A 25,770-nucleotide genomic window follows, 5' to 3' on the forward strand; every position below is an offset into this window, starting at 1 on the left:
GCCATTGTTACACACGACCATGCCTGGATGTAGGTTCAGCGGTCTCAGCCACAGATCTGCCTGCTCTTTCACAGCTGTCCACAACTCACAAGCAGTGTGAGGTTTCTCACCTAAGCTTATGAGTTTCAGTACAGCCTGTTGCCGCTTGGCGGAGCCAGTACGGCAGTGCTTCCAGCTTGCAACTGATGTGGTGATATCTGAGATGGAGGCTGAACATGAGGAGGAGGAGGAGGATGAGGCACAGGAGCTGTACACTGTGGGGGCAACTCTGACTGACATAGGGCCCGCAATCCTCGGTGTGGGGAGGATGTGTTCCATCCCAAGGTCCGACTGGGTCCCGGCTTCCACTATGTTTACCCAGTGTGCCGTCAGGGAGATGTATCGTCGCTGACCACTAGCACTTGTCCACGTGTCCGTTGTCAGGTGGTGTTAGGAGGGCGGTTGCAAACCACTTTAATTTAATGGAACGCAACCGACCCCGGGGTCCGCAATTCAGCCTGGTGGACTGCTGCCGAACACTTTCCGGGTGGAAAGAAAGCGACAACTTAAATATTAAACCCTTCTGGGTTTCTCCACACAGGAACGGGTATAGCGATACGCTCTATCTCCGTTAACTGCACGGGAGATGAGCGACCGGAAAACTATCTGTAGCCCTGTTACTGCACAGGGACTACAGTGGCGGCGCTAGAATGCGTGTGTGACTACGCCAACGGGTACACGTGCCTCCAGCCGGTGTCCTACCGGACTGAAGAGTTCAACTCCACATGGCTGACAGGCGTTAGCCGTGAACAGGATTTCTGCAGGCTGCTCGGGGTGTTAGATGACCCCTTTGGCTGAGCCAGGCTGCTAGACTAAGCCTGCCTAGGCGACCTGTGCTAATTAGCCGAGCGAACTCTGGCATCGGCAGGTCACGGAGAGAACAGCTAGAGAGCACGTGGAACACAGTTGTCCACACAACAGCATAGCTTGCTTAAATGATCTGAGCGCGTCGCCATGTTTGTGGGCAGGCCTTTTAAATACTAAGCCCTGCCCACCGATGCGCCATTGGTGACGTTACCCGTGAACCAATTAGGCGGTGCCAGGTCACCGGGTCCGGTGGGTGCCAACCCACCAATCATGATCCGCCAGGTCACGGACATGCTCAGTATGGCAAACCCTGGACTTAAATTCCACAAGCCCTGTCTCCCTCTGCAACCCAGGCTTAACATTGCTAGGCACAACTACCTGGGAGATAAACAGTGCTCGTGGTCCAGCTAGGTGTTGGGGCAGACGGCGATGCTGAGCAGCTTCAGCCCCAGCTGGACTGAATTGGGAGACCACAGAAGGTCCTGGACCCATTTTGAATCCAGCACCAGACCGACGCCTAACATTATCCCCTCCTCTAACATCCCCCTCCACTTGACGCTCATTTTCCTCCATGAGCCGGGGGGCAAGGATGTGGTCCATTGGGTCACAGAGAGGATTCACGCAACTGTGACCCCTCCAGTGAACAGGATACCCTTTTTTAGGGCGGGAAGCAGGATGGCAAGAAGTGACAACTGGTTCTCAATGTGTGGGATCCTTCACGGTTGACAGAGGGAAACGACCCGCCGGTCTCTGGCGGAAAGATTTATCTCTCGCACAGACGGGACACGCGAGAACAAAGTCCTTGACGTCGTGGCGCCACCGGGGCCACCAATAGGATCGTTGAAGGAACTTAGTGGTACGATTGACCCCCAGGTGAGCTCCGGTTTTAGGGGCATGAGCCCAGGAGAGCACCATACTCCGTAGATTAGGGGAAACAAACGTCCTCCCCAACGGAACCGGGTTGGAGGACACTGCAGCCACCCTCTCTTCCTGAGAGTTCTTTGCGACATAATCTGACAAGACCAGGGTCCTGGAAACAGACAAGGAATCTGTACCGGATGTCGCAATGATAGGAGGCTCAGAGACTACCCTCTGGGTGACTTTGACCAAACACTGAGATGCACAATTCTCACTCCAGGAAGAAATTCTCCCCGTATTCCAGTCAATGTGTGGAGCATGACAACGTAACCAGGGGAGACCCAATAACACCTCGTCTAATCCACCGGGAATAATAAGAAAAGAGATAACCTCCCGGTGGCCCTGAGGAAATGACATGGTGAGAGGGATCGACTGATGGGTGATTTGCACATCCAGGAGTGAACCATTGGCAACACTAATGTTCATTGGACTAGAGAGTAGTTCAATAGGGATGGCATGCCTCTGGGCAAATGTAGATGATAAAAAATTGCCCTCAGCACCAGAGTCCACCCAAGCCTTGGCAGCCACAACAGATCTACCAAAGAACAACGTCACTTTATATGATAACTTGGAGGACGAAGTCCCAGAATTTAATACACCTCCTCCAACGGTGGTAAGACCCACTAGTTTTACCGACTGCTTGGAACCCTTATTTAAGGGGTGCTCCAAGAGATGTACAGGTTGGGAACGAGAGGGACCAGACTCAGTCCGGGATATATCCATAGCCTCAGGCTCCGGGTCGAGAGTCTTGGGTTTGGACCCAAAGACGCCTGGTGCCAACAGATACTGAGGTCTGCCAACCTCTAGCTCTAACTTGTGTTCTACATGACTCAAGTCTATACCGTCAGCGAGAGAAATTAACTCCTCCAGAGAGGTTGGAATCTCTCTGATAGATAAAGCATCTTTAATATGCCCAGCCAGACCCTTCCAGAACACCGGGATAAGCGACCGCTCAGACCAATCCAGTTCAGCTGCTAGGGTTCTGAACTGGACGGCATAGTGGCTGGCGGTGGCCGAACCCTGGACCAACGCAAGGAGCTTGAGAGCCGTATCATGCGTGACCTGAGGACCCAGGAGAACACTTTTTAGGGTCTTAAGGAAAAGACCCGCATTTACTACAACCGGGTCGTTCCGCTCCCATAGAGGAGTAGCCCACTCCAGAGCCCTGTGAGAAAGCAGTGAGATGATATATCCCACTTTGGCTCTTTCGGAAGGGAACCGTGCCTCCATCATCTCCAAATGAATGGAGCATACATTAATAAAACCCTTGCAGAGTTTACTATCCCCAGAAAATTTCTCCGGGAGAGCAAACCGGGGTAATGGGGCATTTGCAGTGGTTGCAGTATTAACCACAGCCGAGTTAATAATATTGGCTGCTAGAGTAGCCGCCTGGGAAGCTACTGCAATGATATCAGCAACCGGAGCAGCTTGTTCCAGAGACCTAAGTCTGGTCTCCAGTTGCTGTATATAGCGCTGCAGCTGCTCAGTGTCGGCCATGTTCGGCAAGACCCTGGCGCTCAGATACTGTTAGGAGGGCGGTTGCAAACAACTTTAATTTAATGGAACGCAACCGACCCCGGGGTCCGCAATGCAGCCTGGTGGACTGCTGCCGAACACTTTCCGGGTGGAAAGAAAGTGACAACTTAAATATTAAACCCTTCCGTGTTTCTCCACACAGGAACGGGTATAGCAGTACGCTCTATCTCCGTTAACAGCACGAGAGATGAGCGACCGGAAAACTATCTATAGCCCTGTTACTGCACAGGGACTACAGTGGCGGCGCTAGAATGCGTGTGTGACTACGCCAACGGGTACACGTGCCTCCAGCCGGCGTCCTACCGGACTGAAGAGTTCAACTCCACGTGGCTGACAGGCGTTAGCCGTGAACAGGACGTCTGCAGGCTGCTCGGGGTGTTAGATGACCCCTTTGGCTGAGCCAGGCTGCTAGACTAAGCTACCTGCCTCTATGGAGCTAACCTGTCTCTCTGGAGCTAACCTGCCTAGGCGACCTGTGCTAATTAGCCGAGCGAACTCTGGCATCGGCAGGTCACGGAGAGAACAGCTAGAGAGCACGTGGCACACAGTTATCCACACAACAGCATAGCTTGCTTAAATGATCTGAGCGCGTCGCCATGTTTGTGGGCGGGCCTTTTAAAGACTAAGCCCTGCCCACCGACGCGCCATTGGTGACGTTACCCGTGAACCAATCAGGCGGTGCCAGGTCACCAGGTCAGTTGGGTGCCAACCCACCAATCATGATCCGCCAGGTCACGGACATGCTCAGTACGGCAAACCCTGGACTTAGATTCCTCAAGCCCTGTCTCCCTCTGCAACCCAGGCTTAACATTGCTAGGCACAACTACCTGGGAGATAAACAGTGCTCGTGGACCAGCTAGGCATTGGGGCTGACAGCAATGCTGAGCAGCATCAGCCCTGGCTGGACTGAAAGGGGAGACCACAGAAGGTCCTGGACACATTTTGAATCCAGCACCAGACCGACGCCTAACAGGTGGACTCTCCCAGTAACTGCGTTGTTGAGGGCACGGCAGATGTTTTGGGACACGTGCTTGTGTAATGCGGGGATGGCACACAGGGCAAAATAGTGTCGGCCGAGGAACGGCCACCGCCATAAGGTTGCGGAAGGATTCCATCTCCACTAGCCTAAAATGCAGCATTTCCAACGCAAGCAGTCGTGAAATGTGCGAATTTAGGACTGTGGCCTGTGGGGCGTTAGCTGCGAATTTCCGCTTTCGTTCAAAGGTCTGGGATATGGACAATTGAACGCTGCGGTGGGACTGGGACGTGGACGTTGATGCTGTTTCTTGAGAAACTGCCATAACAAGTGAAGACTGAGAGGAGGGGGCATCTTTGCATGCAGTATGGACAGGGGATTGCCTTGCACACACAACAGCGGAAGAAGCAGTGGTGACACCCGCTGACACTGGTCGTGGACCCTGGGGTTCACCCCACAAAGTCGGGTGCTTTGCTGCCATGTGCTTGATCATGCTGGTGGTGGTCAGGCTGGTAGTTTTGTCACCCCTGCTGATGCTGGCATGGCAGGTGGTACAAATGGCCTTTTTGGGGTTATCAGCAGAGTCTTTAAAAAAATTCCAGACTCAGGAAGACCTATAGGTTGTACTGGCAAAGTCCCTCGTGTTGGTGTTACGGGGAACTGTTGCCCGCCTTCTGTGTGCGGCCACTAGAGTTTAGCCACCCCCATAGTATTCGAGTTCGGTTCGTCGAACACACGTATGTTCGTCGAACTGTTCGTCGAACTGTTCATCGAACACCGTTAAAACCAATGGCAGGCAAACAAAAACACATAGAAACACATAGAAAACACCTTCAAAAGCTGACAAACTGCTCAGTAGACACAACTAACACATGGAAAAGTGACAAGTACATATAGTCATGCAAAAAGAAAAGAGGTGGAGGAGTAAAAGGAGGTGGAGACACAGATATAGGCATGTCATGCCCTTCTAAAACCAAAATAGTGCGAAGCCGACACAGCCAGTCCGTTCCTGCCCGTGCGACCTCCGTGTCGCCGGGATTGTGCCAGAGCTGCGGTGGACCCAGGCGGCCAGCCCCCCTCTCCAAATACTGGTGCCTGTCCGCTGGTGGGTCGAGCTAGCCCCCCTGCGGTGGAGGCAGGTCTAAGCTTTTTAATTTAAATTGTCTCTGTAATTTGAATGAGTACACTTTAAATCCTTTTACAAGGATCTATTTGAGGGCAAGTCTGATGCCAGCAGCCGCGGGAATTCCAGCTCCAGTAGCGTCCACTAAAGCTGCTGTAGTTAAAAAGCTTTTATAAGGATCGAGCTTGGCCACCACAAGGCGTCCTACCGCCAGTCGCAGCCCCTGTGCCTTGGGGTGCCTCCCCGATGCTCTTCACTGAGTGTCCCGGGGGCCCGAAACATTTCCTTTGAAAAAATTAAGTGTCCAAACTACAGGTGGTGTAGCTTGCTTAACAGGTGGGATAATCCGCTGACTAGCAGACACTGCTACTAGGTCCAAAGTATTTCCTGGGCTAGATGCAGTTAAAAATTTGTAATTAAATCTACAGGCGGTGGCTACTCTGCTGACTAGCAGACACTGCTACTAGGCCCAAAGTATTGCCTTGGCTAGATGCAGTTAAAAATTTGTAATTAGATACTCTCGTTGGATGCTGAGAAAGCATTCCATAGAGTCTCCCGGAAAGCCATATATTATTCTCTTAAAAAGCTTGGGGTAGGGGTCTAGGGAACCCTTTTATAGCCAAAATCATGGCCCTGTATCGCAATCCGTCAGCTAGGCTGAAGATAAATGGAACATTTTCATCACCTTTCATAATCACCAATGAGACAAGGCAGGGATATCCTCTGTCCCCTCTCTTATACATCCTAATGATGGAGCACCTGCTCTCATCAATTCTCGATAACCCCAATATTAGGTGGATTGAGGTGGGAGGCACCGAGTACAAGTGCTCTGCATTTGCTGATGATGTCCTAGTATATATCACTCAATCACATATATCCATCCCTGCTGTTATGGCTAAAATAGATAACTTTGTTACATGGTCAAATTTTAAAATCAATGCAGCGAAGTCTGAGACCCTCGATGTCTCCCTCCCCAAATCCATACAGGATTCCATCCAGTCCAACTTTCCCTTTGCCTGGCCCTCACAGGGTATCAAATACTTAGGAATTCGTATTCATAGAGACCTCTCCCGTCTATTTTATCTTAATTTTGGGCCCTTTACTGAACAACTCCATAAAGATCTTACTTCTTAGACGGTGAAGGATTTTTCCTGGTTCGGCAGAATAAGTATACTAAAAATGAATGTCCTACCTAAACTCTTATACCTCTTCCAAACCATTCCCGTGGTAATTCCCTCAAATTTTGGGAAAAGACTATGCAGTAGCTTTTAGTCTCCCCAGGAAGACACAGGTGGGGCAGATGGTGGTTGTCACGGCCCGCTAGGCCGCATTGTAGCACAGTGAGCTTCGCACTGCAACTTATGCTTCATATCCATGTGACGGTTCATTCATGAAGCACTCAAACTATGGATTTTTTGGCCTCTACTTAGCTTTTGGTGACAAATGTTACAGATAACACGAGTTGGGTCATCCTTAGCGATCTGAAAAAAATGCACAGGCTATGCAAGGTTTAGAGCCCATGCGACTCTGCTACTAGCAATACTATCAAATGATTGGCTGGGTTAGATGCAGAGCGTCTGGGTTTGGTTGGGGGTCCCCACAGTCTGCCTAGGCTAGATGCAGTTAAATATTCTCATTAGATACACTGGCGGTGCAGCTTGCTTTGCAGCTGGGCTAATACGCCCAAAGTATTGGTAGACTCTATACTAAATAAGGAAGGATTCACTGACTGTGGTGGCCCCGCCGTGGGCCGTGGCGATTGGTGGAGATTTGGTGGATGATTATAGGAGAAAGCTCCTTAATAGAGAAAGTTGGTGGATTTATACTTTAAATACACGTGTACCAGCGGGTTTAAACATCAGACATGATTTGATGTATCATTATGAGTGATCATTTATAGATTATTATTATATATATGTTCCTTTTTTCTTCTTTTCTTTTTGATTATTTACATTTATATGCATTGCTTCTATGCTATACGATTTTAACATGGTATGTGTGTTTAAATTTCTGATTAACTCAGCTTTGAACAGGTGCATAGCAGGACATGACATATACATACGATTTCCTTGCTGTTTTTTTGCTATGCAATGATTAAGAACTCGTATATATATTGTGCAGAAAGAAGGGTGAAAGTCCGCCCAGGCGGGAGGAAATTGGAGTTTCATAACACATATTTGAACTGGAGAGGTATTAGAGGCCTGCAATGGCCACAGGTACTAATAGAGGTAATCAAGGTAGGGAGAGAGGCAAGAGGTCCGGTCATCTTAGTTATACAGGCCGGGGGAAACGACATAGCTTATCACAAGAGCGCATAACTAATGGAAATAATGAAACTAGACACTGAGCGCTTCAGAGAATTTTTCACAAAACTAACTATAGTATGGTCAGAGATTGTGCCAAGAACGGTATGGCAAGGTGCGTGAGACATCACGGCCATCAAACGGACAAGGCAGGTAATAAATATTCGGATGGCAAAATTTATAAGAGACAGAGGCTGTGTAGTGATACGACACCGACAACTGGAAGGAGATAAAGCAGGCCTCATACGGCCCGACGGTGTTCACTTAATGGATATTGGACTGGACATATTACTGTCAGGACTCCAGGACGGAGTGGAACAAGCGTTAAGAGTGATGGATGGGGGTCAGAGTCCTGCATGCGAGTAAGCAGGATCCTCCGTGGCCTGGAAATAGAAAGGACATGTTGGAGAGTTACACTTGTTGGCCAACTTGCCGTTGTGGAGACTGGAGACACAGGGCATGCTGCAACAAGCTGAATTATTTTAGAAATAAAATGCATTTCTAATGGAATGAGTATAAACAGTTAATAAAGCTGTGACCGATCCTCACCCATCCAGTTGTAAGAGTTACATGATTGTATTGTCAATGAAAGGGGGGCGTTAGGGGGCTGAGCGTCTGGGTTTGGTTAGGGGTCCCCACAGTCTGCCTAGGCTAGATGCATTTAAAAATCATTAGATACACAGGCGGTGCAGCTTGCTTCGCAGCTGGGTTACTAAGCTGACTAGCAGACACTGAAGCTTTGGAGCAGACAAACAGCTCTTCAGACTCAACCATCTGTGTTACCCCAAGCCATAGTGTATGTATTTTCTTACGGTTAAAAGGGGGGGGGGGGAGACCCAAAACCCACCTCACCTCTAATTGATGATGGCAACGTCACGTAAAACAAGGCAAGAGGACTCCAAAAAGAGTCTCCATTTTTTCAAAAAATTTGTGGCACAGACACCACTTAAGTGGCATCAATTGCCCCAGAGTTGCTTAAAATGGTTGGTTAGAATGAGTACCACACACTGCTACTATGCCCAAAATTATTTTCCAGACAAGATGCAGCTAAAAATTATTAGTAATTTGCAAGCTGGTGGAGCTTAGTATAGATGGCATAATAGAATGAGTACCGCACACTGCTAAAGGCCCAAAATTATTTTCCAGACAAGATGCAGCTAAAAATTATTAGTAATTTGCAAGCTGGTGGAGCTTAGTATACATGGCATAATAGAATGAGTACCGCACACTGCTACAGGCCCAAAATTAATTTCCTGACAAGATGCAGCTAAAAATTATTAGTAATTTGCAAGCTGGTGGAGCTTAGTATAGATGGCATAATAGAATGAGTACCGCACACTGCTACAGGCCCAAAATTATTTTCCAGACAAGATGAGCTAAAAATCCTCAAGCTTTTACTCTCCCCAGGATGACACAGGGGTAGAAAAGTCCTTGCGGATCCATGATTTGCTCATCTGTATGAACGTGAGTCTGTCTACATTCTCAGTGGACAGCCGCATGCGCTTATCTGTCAGCACACCACCAGCAGCACTGAACACACGTTCAGAGAGAACGCTGGCTGCGGGGCATGACAAGATCTCCAAGGCGTAAGTGGCGAGCTCCAGCCATTTATCCAGATTGGAAGCCCAAAAAGAGCAAGGGTCCAGTGACACAGTCATGGCTTCGATGTTTACTTGGAGATACTCCTGTACCATCGTCTCTAGGCGTTGACTATGTGTCAGACTTCTTGTCTCCTGTGGCATTGCAAAGGATGGGCTAAAAAAGCTGTGAAATTATTCCGCAAAATTGCTGTTACCAGCAGATACTATGTTTCTGTTACGGTTTGAGTGCTGAACACTCGATCGTCCCACGGTTGGCAAGTTAGAACTGTGAGATTCACTACGTGCACCACTGGTGTTTTGTGGAAAAGCACATATAAGATTCTGCAACAGTCTCTGTTGATACTCCTGCATGCGTGCATCCCTTTCTGTGGCAGGAATTATTTCGGCAAATTTACTTTTGTACCGGGGATCTAAGAGTGTGGCAACCCAGTAGTCAGGATTATTTCGAATTCTGACAATTCGAGGGTCATGTTGCAGTTAGTGCAGCAAGAAGGCACTCATGTGTCTTGCGCATCCAGGAGCACCAAGTCCCTGTTGTGTTGGTGGCGAGGTAACAATCATGCTTCCTTCCTCTGCCCTCTCCCCCCAACCTCGCACAACAGAAATGTGATCAAGGTCTCCCTCATCTGATGAGTCTTCCATCAGTTCGTTCTCCACTTCTTCCTGGGCTTCTGCACCTTCCTCACTAGTTTGGCTGCTACGATGCACCCTGGTAAATCCATCTCCCCCACCCTCACATGCCTGTCGCCTTGGTGCTGCCGACCGTCTGGACCTTGCAGATGTTAGCCCTTCCGCATACAACTCCTCCTCCTCTACTTCCTCCACCTCCTCTTGTGCCTCCACCTGACTCCGAATTCTGTTTAACATGTGCTCCAGCATGTAAATCACCGGAATAGTCATGCTGATAATGGCATCGTCAGCACTAAACATCTTCGTCGCCATTTCAAAACTGTGCAGAAGGGTGCATAGGTCCCTGATCTGAGACCACTCCTCCAGTGTGATTTGCTTCACCTCTGGATCCCGTTGGCCCAGGCTATACGTCAGAACGTATTGCACCAGGGCTTGTCGGTGCTGCCACAGTCACTTCAACATGTGCAGAGTTGAATTCCACCGGGTAGGCACATCGCATTTTAGCCGGTGAAGTGGCAGGCCCAACGACTTCTGTAGAGATGTAAGTTGCTGAGCTGCGGGATGCGAATGCCAGAAGTGAGCACACAGCGATAGTGCCCTCTGCAGAATGCCATCTAGTCCGGGATAGTAGCCTAAAAATTGCTGGACAACCAGGTTCAACACGTGAGCCATACAAGGCACGTGTGTGACATTGCCCCGGCGAAGGGCCAAACCGAGGTTTGCAGCATTGTCGCACACGGCCTTCCCTGGTTTCAGGTCCAGTGGAGACAACCATTCATGAAACTGGTTCTCCAGAGCTGGCCACAACTCCTCAGCTGTGTGACTAACATTTCCCAGACATTTCAAAGTAAAAACCGCCTGATGACGTTGAGCCCTGCTGCCAGCATAGTAAGGAGGTGTGCAGGATCCCTTCTGCGCCGTTAGAAAGCGTGTGGCATGACAAGACAGACTTTGGGTGCAGGTGGAGGAACGAGAGGAAGTTGAGGAGGCAGAAGCAGTGGAGAAACTTCGAGATAAAGAGGATTGACGCACAACTCGTGGGGACGGCAAGACTTGGACAGCAGCCCCTTGTCCTGCTGTCACCATAGTTACCCAGTGCCCAGTCAGCGACAAGTAACGCCCCTGTCCATGCCTACTCGTCCAAGTGTCTGTGGTGAAATGCACCCTGTCACACACAGAGTTTCTCAAAGAAGCAGTGATGTTGTGTGCGACATGCTGGTGGAGCGCAGGCACACCTTTCTTTGAGAAGTAGTGCTGACTAGGCATCTGGTACTGGGGCACTGCAAAGGACATAAGGTCTCGAAAATCCTCTGTGTCCACCAGGCGGAAAGGCAGCATTTCTGTAGCCAAGAGCTTGCAGATGGTGAAATTCAACCTCTTAGCTTTTCTCATGGCTAGGTCTTTTACTTGTCCACATCTGAGGGACCGAGGGCTGGCTGTTGTGCTTAGACGGGGTTGTCCCCGGCAAACTGCCAGTCTGTGAGGAAGATGCAGGCGGACATGTTAGGTTGCCTTGATCCAAAGGTGGTGCTCTCGATGTCGGAGAGCACTCAACACCAGCTGGTGTTTCCACCTCCAAAGAAAATGATGACCTGCCAATCACGCTGGCTGTTGCGGGTAAAGAGGTGGCAGGTCTGCGTCCCAAAACAGGTGTGACTGCTGTCCCCCCAGTCACAGAGGATGAAGAGGCCGCGGATGCCCAAGATGGGGAAGACGGTGGTTGGCCCGGCCCGCTAGGCCGCATTGTAGCACAGTGAGCTTCCCATTGCAACTTATGCTTCATATCCATGTGACGGTTCATGCATGAAGTACTCAAACTATGGATTTTTTGGCCTCTACTTAGCTTTTGGTGACAAATGTTACAGATAACACGAGTTGGGTCATCCTTATCGATCTGAAAAAATGCCCAGGCTATGCAAGGCTTAGCACCCATGCTACCTGAAGAGCCACCACGACTTGTGGTCAGAGGCAGAGTTGTGTTTGAGGATGCAGTTGTTGACGTGCTTCCAGTACTACGTCTCTGTCCAGGAAGGCGCAACCTGACCTCGTCATCACTAGCATCCTCCTCCACCTCCTATGCTGACCTCATCGACTGGCTGACTGTGGGTTGACAGTAAGTGGGATCTGCAAACTCGTCATCATCACCCTGTGTGTTCTCACACCGGTCGTCCTCAGAGCCAACCTCTTCCTGCCCTGACAAAATACTAAAGTTGTCGCTCCAATCAGGTATTTGAGTCTCATCATCGTCTTCCTCATTGTCTCCACCAACAGGAGTTACAGTTTGGGAACGAGGGTCTACATTATGGTCAGAACATTCTGCGTCTGGTCCTGCATCCGACTCATAAAGATTCTGCGCATCAGTGCAGATCATTTCCTCGTCTGGATTGACAGAAGCTCTGGAGCCGACCTCTGATTCCCAGGCTATAATATGAGTAAACAGCTCTGCACACTCAACCATCTATTCTACCCCATACTCAGACGGGCAGCTGGAGACTTGGGAGCTGTGATGAAGCAAGTGCGATGGGGGTGACACCTCTGAGGACTGGAGTATTTGTGATGTTGAAGTTGAGATGGAGGAGAGCCCACTTAAAGGAGCACTTGATATCCGTTGAAGCACCTGCTGTTTTTGCGCCTCATCTGGAATTTGTGGCGATTGGCGTGGCCGTAAGAAAGGGATCGTATCACATTGTCCGCTAAAAGAAGTAGACATCTTAGTTTGGCTGGAAGATGGTCTTTCTTCTGCAGATGTTACTGTTGCTTTAACACCTACCCCACGGACACAACCTTTCTTTCACTTCTCAACACGCCTATTCCCCTTTCCACCAGCAGCAGGCCTTTTTCCACTCATTTTGGTGGTTAACTAATTGACAACTCTGGAGTTGTTTGCACAAAAAACAATGGATGGGAACCGAGCAGAGCTGAGTGGCCAAACTGTGGTATTAGCCCAAAAGGATTGGCTGGGTTAGATGCAGTAAAACAATTTTATTACATACACAGGTGATGGAGCTTAGTATAGATGGACTAATAGAATGAGTCCCACATACTGCTACAAGCCCAAAATTATTTTCCGAGCTAGATGCAGATAAAAATTATTTGTAATTTGCAAGCTGGTGGAGCTTAGTATAGATGGACTAAGAATAAGTCCCACACACTGCTACAAGCCCAAAATTATTTTCCGAGCTAAATGCAGATAAAAATTTTTGTAATTTGCAAGCTGGTGGAGCTTAGTATAGATGGCCTAATAGAATGATGCTATGCCCTAAAGGTTTTACTTGGCTAGGTGCAGTAAAAAAAATTGTATTCTATACACAGGTGGTGTAGCTTGCAACACAGATACGCTACTCCACTGACTAACACACACTGCAAGAGGCCAAAAAGGATTTGCTTAGCTAGATTTAGCCAAACGCTGTGAAAAAAACTTGCACAGACCTGCCTGGCAAAAAGTCCTAGGAAATGCTGTAAACTAGTCCTCAAAAGGACTGCAATTACAATTAGTCCCTACTCCCAACCTATCTATTTAAGAGCACAGACCTGCCTGCTGAAAGTCGCAGGAAGTGCTGTAACCTAGTCCTCAAAAGGACTGCAATCACAACTATTCCCTACTCCCAAGCTATCTGTATATTTCTGAGAAAATTGGCTTGAAATTAACACTGAAAGTATAGCGCACACAGCAACAGCGGTGCCGTCTAACACGCAGCTGCAGCAGTGAGAAAATGGTGGCGAGGGGGAAAATGGCTGGGTCTTATAGGGCAAGGACATGTGACATACACAGCCAATGACACATGCCCTTGCTTGTGTGAAAAAAAGCAGTTCGCTCTGTGTGTGCGCTGCTGATAGGCTGACAGATTGCACCTCCCCACTGTAAATGCGGGAAAGAGAAAAAAAAATGGAGATCTTCATTATTTATGCAGAGATCCATCCCCTGCCCCTCCCCCCGCCCCGCTGTACACTAAAACTGCATATTAACATTGATTATCAGCATTACTGTGAAAAAATCCAGTTATGATTTTGGTGCACGAACAGTTATCGAACATTACCTCGAATAGCCGGATTTTTTTCAAATCGTTCATGTTCGCCGAACGGCTCGAACACCGCTCAAAACAGCTCGAATTTGAGATTGGTGAACAGGTCGAGTCGAACACCGCTCATCTCTAGTGGCCACCACACTGCTTCTTCCTGCCTGTTGGGGTACTCTGCCTCCCTCACCCTGTGTGCTGCTGGCCTCGCTCTGCATGTCCTCCTGCCACGATCGGTCAGCTACTAGATCATCCACCACCTCCTCTTCTTCCACTTGCACACCACGATCCTCCTCCTCACTTCCTGGCAATTGTGTCTCGTCATCGTCCACCTCTTGTGACAAATTGCCAGCGTCGACTTCCTGTGGCCGTGGCTGTTCAAATATTTGGACATCGCTACATGGGATCTCCTCTTCCACCACCTCAAGCGGAGCAGGCGAGGGGCACAAATCTAGAAATGGACCAGTGAGCAGCTCTTCAGAGTGTCCAAGTGTGGGATCAGTTGCTGTCTGACGACACTCGGCATGGTGGGAGGAAGGAGCATCAGGGTGAGGAGGAGTATACGGTCGAGACTCACGGCTACTAAGAGTTGACCGTGTGGAAGACAGACCGGAGGTGGTGGTGCCCAGGTAACTGGAAGAATTATCTGCTATCCAATTAATAACCTGTTCACACTGATCAGGTCACAATACTGGTGTTGTTCTGTGCTTCCCTAGTAATTCGGTCAAGAAGTGGGAGTGAGAAGATGTGGCTGTTGGTTGTGGCACATTTTCACCTTGGCCACGGCCCCGTCCTCTGTACGCACCATCACCAGAACGTCCACTTCCACGTCCCTTGCCACGCGCCTTGCCCATTGTAAAGGAAGTAAAATAGCTTACACTCGCACTATGAATGGAAAAAGGGTAATAGAAAGTAGATTAGAACCGTGGAAGAGGAAAACCACAGTTCTATTTCTCTGGCCTACACCCGACTCTTTTAAACAATCTGAACAATCAGGGAGAAACTCTTACTGTTTTTCTTTATGGAAAAATACCAAAAGCTGAATAATAGAGATATTTTACTGTGGAATGGCAAAACCACAGTTATTATTTACTGGGGTATGCCAGAAAATTTTAAATAGATATATTTGCGGCTGAACAGTGAGCGACACAATCAAGCTGTTTTTTTTTTAGGTAAAAATGGCCCAAAGTGGATAATACAGAGGTTTGAACCATGGAACTGCAAAACCACACTTGTATTTCTCGGGCCTACACCAGACTATTTTCAACAGATATATTTGTGTCTGAACAATCAGGAGACACTACTGTTTTTCTTTATGGCAAAAAATGCAAAAAAGCAGGATAATACAGAGATTTGACCCGTGGAACTGCAAAACCACACTTGTATTTCTCGGGCCTACACCAGACTATTTTCAACAGATATATTTGTGTCTGAACAATCAGGAGACACTACTGTTTTTCTTTACGGCAAAAAATGCAAAAAAGCAGGATAATACAGAGATTTGACCCGTGGAACTGCAAAACCACACTTGTATTTCTCGGGCCTACACCAGACTATTTTCAACAGATATATTTGTGTCTGAACAATCAGGAGACACTACTGTTTTTCTTTACGGCAAAAAATGCAAAAAAGCAGGATAATACAGAGGTTTGACTCGTGGAACTGCAAAACCACACTTGTATTTCTTGGGCCTACACCAGACTATTTTCAACAGATATATTTGTGTCTGAACAATCAGGAGACACTATTATTTTTTTTTTATGGCAAAAAATGCCAAAAGCAGGATAATAGAGATTTTTTACCGTGGAACAGCAAAACCACAGTTATAATTTACTGGTGTATACCAGACTTTTTTAAATATATATATTTGTGGCTGAATAGTGAGCGACACACTCAAACTGTTTTTTTTTAGATACAAACGGCCCAAAAGTGGATAATACAGAGGTTTGAACCGTGAAACTGCAAAACCACACTTCTGTTTCTCTGGCCTACACCAGACTATTTTCAACAGATATATTTATGTCTGAAAAATCAGAGACACACTTTTTTTTTGGGGGGGGGAGGGGACACCAAAAGGTTAATAAGACGGGTATTTGTACAGTGTGAAGGAGGAAAAAAAAAGAAGATTTAGATGAAAAAAAAGGATTTTTCCTGGCCCCCGAGACCTGGAGCTAAGTCCAGCAATTTCAGCAACAGGAGCACACAGCACTGTAATGCAGCGTTTGCTGGTATAACCACTGCGTCTCCTATACAGCCTGCCTGCCTGCCTGATATCTGGGATGGATATTAGTCCTGAGAAGGACTGTTTGTTTGATCTGGCAGCCTTTACAGACCCTACACTAACTATTTTGCAGGATATAGCTCTCCCTAAATCAGCAGCGCTGTCCCTACACTGTCTGATCCGGAGCGACTGTGTCCAAGATGGCGGCGCCCGGTTTTAAATACTCGGGGTGACGCTGTGCAGCCAGCCAATCACTGTAATGCCCACAAACAACATGGCTGCGGCATTACAGTGACTGGCTGGCAATCCCTGCATGTTCATTGGCTCTGTAAAGAGCGCCAAACATGCAGGGCAGAGACCCGAGCTCCCGCCCGAGTAACCCGGAAATGCTCGGGGTTCGCCGAACATCCCGAGTAGCGCGATGCTCTGGCGAGTACCGAGCAGTGTCGTGCATGCTCGCTCAACACTAGTGAAAACCTGTATAGGATGTCGAGCCCCCTCCAAAAAATGTCGCCAATGCTCGAATGCGAGTTTAATTGCCAACAACTCACGATTCCCAACATCATAGTTGAGCTCTGGTAACGGGTAAGGATTGCGCCCAGTGAACTTATTAATCTCCCGAAAATCCAGACATGGCCTAAGACCCCCATCCCTCTTTTTGACAAAAAAGAACTCAACCTCCACAGGAGACTTAGAGGGTCTTATGTGACCTGCAGCTAAACTAGTCTGAAGGTACTCCTTCAAAGCCTCCCTCTCAGGAATTGTCAGATTAAACAACCGACTCTTAGGGAGCTTAGCATCAGGGATGAAGTCAATAGCGCAATCGTAATCTCTATGAGGTGGTAAAGCTTTCGACTCCACCTCCAAAAAAATCCTCCAAAAATCCTGAATGGGTTCAGGTAACTCCCCCTTCACAACAGCCGCAATGTGAACATTACAACACTTACTATAACACCCCTGACCCCAGGATCTTATGGAACCAGACGACCTGTCCAGCAAACTTAGCAAGTACAAATAAGTCAATCTGCTCCTGATGTTCCATATTCATAGTAAGCGGAAACCCAATGACCTTTTCTAAGAATGCTACCATGCTCCAGGGGAGTATTATCAATCACCACCACAGGAAAAGGAGACGACAAAGGTTCAGAATCAAACTTATACTTTTCAAGAAATTGTTGATCAATCAAATTAAGTGCAGAACCACAATCCACCATAATCTGAAACTCAATCAAACGACCCTGACAGGTGGTATTACCAGGAAAAAACACCACAGAAGAATGTAAAAACGCAATGCGAACGGGAGTGTTATTTCTACTGACCATTTTTTTTTCTTTCCTTAAGCGAACCTCACATTGCTTTAAAAAATGATCAGCCTTACCGCAATACAAGCAAAGTCCCTCAGAGAACCTCCTGTCCCTCTCCTTGGAACGGGATGACATTTCCCCGACCTGCATAGGTTCCCCAGTGTCGGCAGGAATATTGTGAGAAACAGAATGCAGCAATACAAGGAAACTTCTCATTCTGTCTAGCCCTCATCCTTCTGTCCACACGGGTAGCTAACTGCATGGCAACTTGCAGAGTATCAGGTGCAGGGAATGCAATGAGCAAATCTTTTACCCTTTCACTCAAGCCAGCCAGAAACTGAAACTTGAGTGCAGGGTTATTCCACCTGACCTCTGCAGACCATCGTCTGAACAGGGTGCAATAACTTTCAGCATCAAGAGAACCCTGTTTGAGACGTCAGAGCTCTGCCTCAGCTGATGTAACCTGATCAGGATCATCATATAGCAAACCCATGGCATCAAAAAATGCCTCCACAGACCTCAGACATTGATCATCAGGAGACAAGGAAAACGCCCAGATTTGAGGTTCCTTACGCAATAGAGACATAATAATTCCTACACGCTGTAGTTCACTACCAGAAGACCTAGGTTTGCGCCGAAAATACAGCAAACAAACATTTTTAAATGAAAAAAATCCTGTTGTTTCCCCGAGAAACACTCAGGTAATCCTACCTTAGGTTCTTCATAGCGTTCTGCAGCGTATTTACTCACGTACTGCTGAAGATCGGCAACCTCCAGAGTCAACCCTTGCAAGCGTTGAGCAAGCTCCTGGTGGTAACCATACAGAAGAAAATCCAAGAAGAGGAGAGGAGAAGAAGAAAAAAAAACACCCAGAAAATGTTTTTTCTTTTTTTTTTAAACGCGGCAGGACATACTGTTATGTACTGCAACTTAGAACTAAGGAATAGGAGGGAAAAGCTGTCCCTGCACTGATGCACTGAGACTCAGCTTAACCCTACGCTGGGGTGGGTGCCCTATTCCTTATGAATAGCCCCACCGAAACTCCTGCACTGAACTCAAACGAAGACCTGTAGGACGGGGAAAGGGGTCCCTAAAAGATCTAAGGACTGGGAGCAAAAGCAGGAGACCTCCTAACAGAAAAGTTAGTTGCAGAAACAAAAATTAAAGGAAACAAAACTGGTGGAACAAGAAGTCCCAGGATAACAATAGTTCAAAGTAAGAAGAACTAAACAAGGCTACTTAGCCAGAGCACGAGCGTTACAACACTGATGTCCAGCAGGGAATGGGAGCCAGGTGCTAGGTAATAAAGAGTGCAGAGATCATGTGACCAAGAAACCCAGCACCAGAGGAAAAGACTAGAAGCCAGCAAACCACAACAAGATGGCCGATAGTAAAACAAAATAGATATTAACAGTAATATCATGTCATAGTAATGTCAGAGTTACCTCACCATAGAAATGGATGGTAACCTTATAGAATCCAACAGCTCATTTAATAATGGCACACAAACTTTTCATGTTTTTTAAAATTAAATCAGGTGACTGTTCTGCTCAGAACACTGACTCAAACTGATGGTGTTGCTGCCAGAGGTAATGTAATCCTACCATGTTTGAGATGAATGATGTGCCGTATATTTCATAATTCTCTCCACTTCCTATCCACTCATGCGCTTACTGCAGGCCAGTTAGGACCTGCGTTTTGTTGTACTATTGGCCCAACATCTGGTTTAGTGTGGTGGTGGTGCTTCGGCTGCTACTAGCAACTCCCACATTCTTAGCTATAGTATGGGTTTTTATTTTGTTTTACTATACCCCAACCATTGCAATTGTCTTTTTTTTAACTATACATTTTGTACAACACTATAATTAACTTTCGACAATCTTTTATACTCCAATTCTTTAACCATTGAAAAAAGGATGTAAAAAGAAATTCTTGGCAGGTAGTTACACATACAGAAAGCAAAATGTAGCAGTATGTCACAGTATAGGTATGGCATGAACGGTTGTGAAATTTGTCTATTAAAACAGGTAAGTAAAAACAGACATGCAAGAGACATAAATATCTTGATTCTGGGAATTTTTTTGTGTTTTTAAAAAGCAATTTTTCCCCAACTCCTCTTCACGCAAATTATGGCACAATAAATGTAAAAACTCAGTACAGTCACTTATGATAAGCAATCACACATCTCTGAATGATATTGATTTCAGATTTTTTTTTTGTAAAAAATATTGTACTGGCTTGCTGCTTTCTAGTACATTATGAATGAAGTAAAAAATTTAATTGTAATGTAAATGCACCATGAAAAATGCCCGTTACTCTATATTGCTGATTAATCTGACTGAATCTGGCACTGCTGCTAGCAGGTCTTGTATCTCTTTTTGAGGTCAGCTATCTCCTCACTATCCTAAATCACTATTAAAATGGATGCTGCATTCCCTGTCTTGGCTTTTATACAGGCTTTGTTAGTCTCTCCTGATTGGCTGCACAATACCATAACATGTGATGTGATATCTGGAAGGCATAATGGGAAAGCTTGCACAGCCATGTCTGAGGTCATATGAGCCTTCTGTGGCTGATCCAATCTCCTCCAATGTGTAAAATAGAGGGGGGATTTTTTTGGCAATTTGAGCCATTTGAAATGCAAATTGTCTGGATTGACCGGGATTAGCGAGTTTCAATGATTTGCGAGTTTAATAAAAGTCAACACTAATTCATTTTGTATCCAATCGATTAGCTCATCTCAAGTTGTATGCAGCAGACCAGATTGTGGAGAGTTAGGAATGCATTTGCATTTTCAATAGGGCAGAGAACAGACTGTAGATAGGGAGGAAAGCATATGAAGACTAATTCTCTTTAGCAAAGAAGCTGTGCTGATACATGAGAGCAGCGAAGACATCACCATATTGAACTAACAGACCTCACATTCAGCACGTATTGCAAGGAGGGACACTCCTGCAACAGAAAATTCTGAAAATTCTATGAGCCGGCTACAAACTGCATATCAGGGGTCAGAAAATGAAAGAAGTAATAAAGGTTTGAAACTGAAACTTAGTGCAATTTTTTTTATAATTTTCTATTGTTAAAGGTGTCCATAACTTTTAAAAGAGACGTCTTATCAACAAAGCTTCTTCCGTAAAGGTGTTTCCTTCTCTTATTCTATTTGGTATTCAGCAACCCCACCGCCTCTGCAATTTCTAATGCATATATTCAAACTGCTTCAGGAAAAGAAGCCATCCATCTTAGCTTTACTGCCAAAATATTGAAACAAAGCCGAGATAGAGACGTCAGTGAAATAATTTATGGTTCTGATGAAAAATACAAAGATCTTTTAAAGAAAACATAACTGAATACCATGCAGGCCACGAACATGGTAGATGATTAAATATCTACCTGTAATATACAGTGGTTTTATAATGGCAGCACATCCAATTTAAAGTTATATTGGGATCTTATAACATGGAGATATATACAGATCTAATTGTATTGTCAGGTATGCAGATGTTAGAAAGAACTAAACGTTTCAATATATATAGCCAAGACTCAGTTACTACCAGGTTTTGTAAATTAACAACTAAAATGACTATATGTTAAAAAGTTCTTATATGGAATTTGTAGTTGAACATAAATCAAGCTTAATCGCTGTACAATGCAGTTTCTAAGACACCTTGTATTCGTATTACACATTGTATTCAATAACCTTGCTGTCAAGAAATGGAACATTTATTAATGATAACCAGAGGCTGAAAATATGGCTTGATCTAAAACTTCTCACATCAGACTTTGGTACAAATGTATTTAGTGTGGAAATCCGCTTTGAACAGTCTACACATTCTGATTAGAGATAAGCAAATATTTTAAAATTCAAATTCACCAGATTAGTTGATATTTAAAAAAAAATAATTTGCATTGAATCGTTTGGCCACATATTACAATACTGCAAAGACTCCAATTGACCAGAAAAGGTGTGTAACACTCTGAGGTATCCTAGCACTGTTTTGAACCCCTTTCAAGCTCTTTAACACAAGTAAAGCCTTAGTAAGGTTCAATTGACCAGAACATAAATGTTTATGAGTAAGTACCTTAAGGTAATCATTGGTAGCCAAAAGCTTATTTTGGCTATCACTATTATTATTTTTTGTTTGAGGGGGCTATTACATGCTGCACTGGCTGCTGATTTATGGTTAATTTTTCATGTAAAAATGAGTCAAAAATAATCCTTGGAGAGAAGTGGTGCAGATAACGGCTGTGTTGGTATTTAAACATTGGCAGTGTACTGATGACATGTTGGCTTTCTGACAAGCAGTGGTCCAAAAATTATCCTTGTTTGGGGAGTAGCATGAGGTTTGCTGTTTGTTAAATGAAGAAGCTATAGCTTTTAAACAAGCCTTCCAAAAAATTATTCCTTTTAAGCATTAGGTTTGCTGTTTGGAAAAAGTGAAAGCAATATCTCTTTTTAACAAGTCATTCAAAAATTATCCCTATTTTGACATCAGCAGCAGGTGTGCTGTGTGGCAGCTTTGCAACGTTTAGCCTCACAAGAGTGAAAAGAATGAGGGCAGTGAGTATATGCAATGATGTGCAGTTTTACTGCAGAGAAGGCAGATAAGTACCGCCTGGTGGTGGAACTAGACCTAGTGCCCAATGGAGATTTCAATTGAAATGGTAGCAGTGGTATATTGCTGCTGCTCAAAACATTGAACTAATGGGGCCGTGAAAAACCTATATTGTCCCTTCCCATTGTTGCTGCTCCACGTGACTATGGTACAGTCTACTTTCAAGTACGTGACAGCACAGAGTGAGTACTCCTTTCTGTGGGAAATAATTGCAGCTGGGTATCTTCCAGAAAGGATAAGCTCACACGATTATTTCTCAAAAGGCAGCAGAGTACACTAAGTGGTAGTGACTGTACCTTCAGCAACTTGTCTGGGTGAGAGTTCATTGGCCAGTCACACAAGTGGATGACTTGGAAGTGTACACTTGATTCCTCACCACACAATCAGGAAGGAAAAGAGGAGTAGTCGAAGTTTGACAAGCGGAAATTGTGGACAATGACAATGATGATGATGATGACAGTAAGCAGGTACTACTTGAGAATGTGGCCTGTATACCAGAAAATTGAGAGAGAGAAGAGATATGAGCCGTGCTTATATTGCTAGTCAAAATGCTTTACCCAAATGAGCAGGCGATGTACTGATGGAGAGCCAAAGATCCTAGTCTACTGAAGCATAGACATACACAGTTTATTTTCCTCTTGGAGAACTTGCACACTGGAAAGAATTGTCATTGCAAAAAAATTCCCACAGCCAATGTTCCCGCATGTAGGACTCACCACCAGCATGACAATGGCCAGAGATTTTATGTGCTGTTATGCCGTCTCCACCAACAGCTATTCGTTGTCACCTGCCATTGAAGATTTTCTACACGAATGTCAGCTCTGTTCTTTATCACCTATGCCACCACCCTCCTCTAATGACATCATCTTCTCGGAAACAAGATCTGGTTCCTAGGTCTTATCCACCACACAATCATTATGATTAGCAACTGAGGCGTATCCAGGTAGCTGCAGCCGGGATATGTGCCCCGGGAGCAGCCGACAGGGGGGCGCTGTCGGGCCGCCTAATGCGGAGGCCTGAGGTGTCTTCCCCGGCGGCTATATTTTGGTGCCCCCTGGACTGAGAGTCAGCCATTCTCTGAAATGACAGCCGGCTCTGAGAATCTGCAGCACGCCGGTTCCCATTGTTCAATTGTACTCGCGTCTTTCAGAAGTGAGTACAATTGAAGTTCTGACCGCCAGGTCAGTGCGACATCAGACGTCAGCAGTGTGATCAGGTCATGTGATTGCGCTGCTGACTTCACTCGCCTGCACTGAAGAGGCGCGGAGATCATCAGTGGTAAGTGATCTGTGCTCCAGAGCTTAAGACAAGGAAGATATATTGTAATGGAGGGGAGATTTAATGTGGGGGGCGATTTATTGTATGGCTTGGGGAAATTTAGTGTGGGGGCGATTTATTGTATGGTTTGGGGAAATTTAGTGTGGGAGGAGATTTATTGTGGGGAGAGATTTATTGCATGGCTGGCGGGAGATGTATTGTATGTTTGGGGGCAGATTTATTGTATGGCTGAGGGGAGATTTAGTGTGGGTGAAGATTTATTGTATGGTGAGTGGTAGATTTATTGTACGGCTGGGGGGAGATTTATTGTGTGGCTGGAAGGAGATTTAATGTGTGGCTGGGGGGAGATTTAGTGTGGAGGCAGATTTATTATATGACTGAGGGGAGATTTAGTGTGGGGGGAGATGTATTGTATGACCGGCGGTAGATATAGTGTGTTGGGCAAATTTATAGTATGGCTGGGGTGAGATTTAGTTTTGGGGCAGACTTATTGTATGGCTGGGGGGAGATTTAGTGTGTGGCAGATTTATTGTATGGCTGGGAGGAGATTTAGTGTGAAGAGATTTTGTGTGGGGAGAGGAGTGGGAGGATTTGTGTGGATACAGTTTGGCGAGTGGAGGAATGGGAGCAGACACAGTATGGGGAGCGAAGGTGATGTGATGTATGCAGACACTGTATGGGGAATTGGGGGGGATGTGTGAGTGGGTAAATATATAAGGAGACAGTATGGTTAGCAGGGGGGGAATATCAGAGAAGACAGTATGAGAAGGCAGGGAGAAACGTGTGAGGAGACTATTGAGGGGAATAGTGTGAGGAGTCAGTATGGGGGAAGAAAAGTGTGAGTGGGCACAGAATAAAGACTGAGTAGTATGGGGGGTTGCATGGGGGGACAGTGTAAGGTCACAGCCTGGAGGGGACAGTATGCCAAGGACAGGGAATGCGATGAGGGGGTTCGGAATAGAGCCTGGGCCCCATAGGGGGACACAGTGTGAAGAGGTTGCCCAGTATGGTAAGGAGGGGGCAGTGTGGAGAGCATGTACCATTAGAGTGACAGTGTGTGGGTCATATTTTGTGCAGGGAATATAGTGAGGGGCAATTATTTATTCAGGGGCTCAGCATAGGGGAGATATTTTTATTCAGGAGCATTATAATGACACTGCGATCTTTAAGGGCATCGTGTCGGGATGTGCTGCAGAAGACCGGAGAAGATGGAAGTCTGCAGAGACAAGCTGTGAATGTGAAAACTCATCATGGAGTCAGGACAAGATGAAGAAAAGAAAGAGAATGACTCCAGAGACAACGTCATCCATAAGGTGCTTGGATGTAGATGTATTTTTGTGATACTAATTCTCTTGTTTTTATTCATGTTTGGAGCACTAAAGGGGTTGTTCAAGTTTGCGATGAGTCTGCAGTCATTCTATGTGACTGCAGACTTCTGAATTCTCACAGTGCACACTGCACGCTGTCAGGATTCTTTGGTGCTGGCGACACCAACTGCTTCTCTCAGTTTTTCACTGAACATTGAGAGAATTAAGAAGAGCAGCTTGTTGGCAAGTGACTAAGTGGGCAAATCGCATATGTGCTTGGGAGTGGGCGGCGCGAGTACAAAGGCTGACTGGTAATCTTATCCAATAGATCAACTGGAAGAATTTGTTTTAGTGAAATATATTTCACCACATTGAAAGTCCACAATGTAAAATATTAATTGTTATGGTAGTGAAGGACTATCCAAAAGTTTGACTCAAACTGGCAGTGTCACTTTCAGAGATAACATCATCATGAAATAATTGAGATAAGTGATGTGCCACATATTCCGTAAAGCACTCAGCTTCCTCTCCACTAATACAATTGATGGAGGCAGAGGACGACGGTAAGAACCTGAACTTGGTAAAAGTACTGCACAGACTCCTTCTGGTGGTGGTGGTGGTGGTGTTGCTGCTTGTAGCTCCAATATTCTTAGCTAAGGTATGTTTTTTTTCTATTTTACACTATCCCGTCAACTGTAATTGCCACATTTTCTTTTACCGTAAAATTTTACTATACTATAATTAATTTTGTCAATATTTTCAACCCCAATTATTCACCTTTGTCAAAAAGGATGCAAAAATTATTGCTAGGTAGGCAGGTGCAAGTGCAGAATGCCGTATGTAGCAAACAGGCATAATATTAATATTGGTGTTGTTGTTTGGATGGGTGTTTTTAAAAGTAGACATATTGTTAGGGTAACCTGTGCAGCCGCACAGGGGCCCAGGAGGTAAGGGGGCCCACTACCACCTCCAAAACAAGTAGAATTGTGCATTATGAAGAGCATTTGGACTGCAAAGGTCTCATTTACTGGTTGTACAAAGGGGCCCTCTTTTGTCTGTGTCCGCTTGTAGGTGTTTTGCTATTTTTGAACAAAATTT

Source organism: Phyllobates terribilis, unplaced genomic scaffold (genome assembly GCF_046119375.1).
Source record: "Phyllobates terribilis strain yellow unplaced genomic scaffold, ASM4611937v1 Scaffold_9__5_contigs__length_417890890, whole genome shotgun sequence".
In the NCBI taxonomy this organism is placed as follows: Eukaryota; Metazoa; Chordata; class Amphibia; order Anura; family Dendrobatidae; genus Phyllobates; species Phyllobates terribilis.